This window comes from Protopterus annectens, chromosome 6.part0, assembly GCF_019279795.1.
Source record: "Protopterus annectens isolate FY-2018-M chromosome 6.part0, PAN1.0, whole genome shotgun sequence".
NCBI classification, from domain to species: domain Eukaryota; kingdom Metazoa; phylum Chordata; order Ceratodontiformes; family Protopteridae; genus Protopterus; species Protopterus annectens.
This window is the reverse complement of record NC_056737.1, coordinates 642,847,421-642,852,574: the sequence shown is the minus strand read 5'-3', so window position 1 is coordinate 642,852,574 and position 5,154 is coordinate 642,847,421.

Genomic DNA, 5,154 nt, shown 5'->3' with positions numbered 1-5,154 from the left:
ATATCACACACACCTCTGTCCTTACCCCCAGCTCCACTCATAGTGTTAGCAACCTCCCCAGCTCAGCTAAGTACTCAGAAGCCATATTTCATAGACTCCATCACATCTCTCAATTTAACCCACTAGCTAGAAAAAATAAGAACCTAATTATTAAACTTCTACAACTCATCCTAAAAGTTCAGGTCCACTCCCTGTTAGATGGTGATATACACCCTAACCCAGGTCCTACCACTATCACAGCTACACAGCCTGATACACCAACAAATTCAATCATACAGACACTTACCAAGCCCCACAACTCTCTCCTGATAGCTCATCTTAATATTCGTAGCATCAATAACAAAATAGCTCACCTGCATGCCCTTATTGATGTTTATTCCTTTGACATCCTCTGTCTGTCTGAAACATGGCTTAATCCATCAATACAAGACAGTGCAGTTCTACCCCCTGGCTATAATATCATATGACGTGACCGTAACACTAAAAAAGGAGGAGGTGTAGCCATACTTTATAAGAATGGATTACAAGTTACCTTGTTAGACTCCAAACCTCCACTTTGCAACAATGCAGAAATTCTTCTAACTAAGGTTCAGCTTAACAAAAGCAAAGCCATATTTCTATCATGTGTCTATCTTCCCCCAGGCAATAACATCAACACATTAGAGGCTATCCTCAGCTGGCTCTCAAGTAACTACCCCAAGAAACCATTATACTTGGAGATTTTAACATTAACTGGAACTCCTGTATATCTGAGCAGCCTTCTACTCATATCAACTTATATGGTTTTACCCAAACTATAACATCCCCAACCCGCACCAATAAAACTAACAACAAAACTAGTACCCTTGACTGGATACTCACTAATACCCCCCAACTAAACTATAAAACAGGCACCCTCCCTGAGGACATAAGTGATCACTTGCTTACCTATTTAATCAGAACAAAAACTGTCATCCTAAACTCTACCATCTGTAGAGCTATTCGCACTACCAAAAATTTTAACCCTGCTCACTTTCAAGCTGAACTAGTCACCTGTGACTGGTCACCCCTGAAATACCTCCCAATAGATAATGCCGTGAAATACTTTAACTCTAAATTTCTAACCATTTTAGACAGCCATGCCCTATTACGCAAAGTTAGAATTAGAACCAAATCGGCACCATGGCTCACCAAAACGACCAAACAAAAAATCCTCCAAAGAAATAAACAATGGGCCAAATGGCGCTCAACAAAAAGCTCCTCAGACCACCTGCAATTCAGACAGCTAAGAAATGAAACAAAAAAAGCCATATTAGCCGATAAAAGAAACTACTACTACCAACTACAACAAACCAACCAAAATAATCCCCAAAAATTGTGGCGAGGTATCAATAACCTCCTACACCCTGGATGCTCAAGTACTCCCTCTCCCTCTGGCTCTGATCACAACAATCCCATCCAAATAGCTGACTCATTTAATACTTTTTTCACTGAAACTATACAATCCCTAGCCAACCAGCTATCCCCTAGCATCCCAGGCTCTGCCACTACCTTTACCAATAATTCTCATCAATTTCATTTTCAGTCAGTGCCCACTTCACTTATCTGTAACCTCATACAGAAACTTAAACCCACTACTCTCTCTGTTGATAAATTACCTGCAGAATACCTGCAAAAAGCTGCTAAAGTCATAGCCTACCCCATATCCATCCTCATTAACAGAACTATTTCTGAAGGATCTATTCCCCTAATCTGGAAAGTCTCTCACATAATTCCCCTGCATAAGGGCGGTAACTCCAAAGAGTTGTCCAATTATAGGCCCATAGCTATTCTATCTCCTTTGGCAAAAATAATGGAGAAATGTATACACATACAACTGTTAACCTACCTACTCGATCACAATTTATTAGCACCCTGTCAACATGGCTTTAGACCATCTCATAGCACCACCTCTGCTCTCTTATCTAACCATATTAACAGTAATAGTAATATTGATACTTTATCCTCAGCTGTTTTTATTGACCTGTCCAAAGCATTTGACATGGTGAATCACCACCTCCTTATAGACACACTCAAAAACCTGTCATTGGACAACCATACTATACAGTGGTTCCAGTCATACCTACATAACAGGCAACAGGCTGTACTATGGGAAAATACTTTATCTTCCCACGTCCCAGTCACTCTAGGGGTCCCGCAAGGATCTATATTAGGCCCATTACTCTTCTCCATCTTTACAAATGACCTTCATTCTGTAATTCCTCAAGCTGACTGTATCCAATACGCTGACGACTCCACACTCATATGCGCTGCTGCTTCTCAATCAGAACTTCAGTCACTAACCCAAATGACCTTTAGTACAATTGAAAACTGGCTCCTACAAAGACGTCTTATCCTTAACCCCAAAAAAACAAAAATTTTACTATTTATCCCCACCCGCAGAACCTCCCCACTTAACTTTACTATTACTTCAAATGATTGAACTATAATATCTCCTGAACCAACCACCAAACTACTCGGGGTACTAATAGATAACAACTTGTCCTTTGAACCTCACATTAACAAAACCATAAAAATAGTAAACAAGAAACTAGGTTCCCTCTATAGAATAAAACCCTTTATTTCACCTCCAGCCAGGGTTACTATTGCTCGTACCCACCTCATCTCTACCTTGCTCTATGCCTCCCCTATCTATACCAAAATATGTAGAAGTAATCTGAGTAAACTTACATCCTCCTACAACAATATTGCCAGATTTGCAGCTGGGTACTCCTATAGAACTCATCACTGCAATTGTCTGAAGAAGCGTGGGATTTCCTACACGAAAGCGCTTACTTTCTTGGATATAATAAACTACGTGTTCTATTTTACTTTTGCTGCCTGCAGTTTTCTTGGCTCAGTCTGTGGTTTGGCACTCCTTTTACTATTTGCATTTAGAACTCATCATTGTATCAATCTGAATCAGTTGGGATGGTTAGAGCTGCCAAATTTAATACTTTTCAATCAATTAATAGTAGCCCATAAGATCCTGTATTTACCTCAAAATACACCCATACTTACATCCCTAGTCATCCCCTATAATAACCTCAAGACCTTACGCTCAGCTAATAACCTACTTGTACAAATATCAAAATCCAATAACTTAGCTGGTGACACCTTGTTCTCCAATACAGTAGGTAAAGCCTGGAACATCCTCCCAATCCAACTAACCTCAATATCCTCTGTCAGCTTATTTAAAAGCAAGGTTAAACCCTACCTCAAATCACACTGGCTATGCCCCTGTGTTAACCCAGACTAAGTACCTAACTATTAACTAGACTCCCACAATTCCTAGCCTCCCATGATCATGATCTTGTGTTGTCTCACTAATTTTTAGTGAGCTTAACCTTCCTTAGGATTTTTTCTCATGTAAATAAGTATATACTGTGGAATGATCAAACACCTTCATATAGTATCACAACCTATGTGTTAAATAACACTAGAAATCCATCCTTGTTTGCTGTTCTTCTATACTCTATCTATTGATCTCTAGTGTTTTTCTTTCTTAGGTTTTTGTGAGACCTTAGTATCTCTTATCATAAATTACTAGGTGTATCTAATTTTGTAATATGTTATAAAGATTTGTACTACACCATTTCTAATGCAAATGTATTAGTCTTATTCATCTATTCTTAGATAAATTTTTCCTTTTTCCTACTGAAATATAAAATATATAATCTTAGGCTTGTACTATAATTGTTAAAACTTATGTACCAAATTATACTGTTATTGTCTTTTTCTTGACCTTTTATGTTGTTGTAATTTGTGGAGCTTTTCTCCCCGGGCCTCCACTGAAAATGGACATATATCCAGCTGGACTAGCCCAGTCAACAAATGTAAAATAAATAAAATAAATAAATGTATGGCCTCAATGTCTTAGCCACTGGGATCTTTCAGTCATCTGTTGGGGATATTGTCTGAATATCTCAAGTGTCAGCATCCCTAATCCAAAACCAGCTCTTTGATATATAGCAAATGGAGGAGTATAACTGGTTTCCCAAGAATGTTGAAGAAGAAAAACACTATGTGGGCATTTTACAGCATAGTCCATTTCTGTGAGGTCCTAAGAGCCATAGATTGCGCTTATATTGACATTAAGGACCTATGTGATTCAGAGGGCCTGTTATGTATCAAAATAATGGGCTTCTACTCCCTGAGCTACCATGTGGTCTGTAATGTGCAGGGCATTGTTTATAATGTGTTGATGTATTACCCAGGCAATTCCCACCATTCACACATTTGCCATACATTTGACATATACCAAAGATTCCTGTGAGTGGACTTTCCACAAGGTTATCTGGTTGGTAGGTGCACACTCATGCCTGATAGACAGATCTGTACAGGGAGGTACCATGCAAGCAGGGAGATGGCCACACAGACTTTGCTGTTTGCTATGTGTTGCCAGTGATGCCAGACATGCCCTAAAGCCCTGGTTGATGACCCCATCTGCAACCTCCAATGGCCTGTAATATAGCCATATGGAAACAAGAACTGTAGTGCAGCATACATGTGGTCTATTGAAGGGATTGTTCAATTGTCCAGACACTTCATGAAGGCAGTGTAATATAGTCCAGACATCTGCAAAATGGTTTTGTTGTATGTGTAATGCAGCACAAAATAATATTGCACAATTAAATGGAGTATCAGGTTGAACATCTTAGCTGGGCCTTCTATACTAGTCAGAGTAGCAGAAGGACAGGTTAGAGAGTAAGGGGATTAACATAAAGCAGCAGTACTACAACACTGAGCTAAAGGCAAGTGCAATACATTGCAATAGTGGCAAAGAGGTGACATCTATTCTAGAACTATGGCCCGCAGACAACATAGAATAAAATAATGCATATGTTATCACACTCAGGCTATGCAGGGCATTGTATGGACTGACCACACTGTGGATCAGACATCACTGCATCTATCTGGATTAAGGAGTGGACGAGGCACAATCATCATCACTTGAACAGGTGGATGGACATGGTAACAGCTGAGTGCAACACTTTGAGAAGGGGTAGGATCATTGGAGGTGAACACAAATTATCATGGAAATTATCAGGAAGGACATAGGAGACCTCCAGATACTGGATCCATCTCAGTTTGGCTTTGTCAAAGGGAGGTCATGCTTACTGAATTTGGTGGACC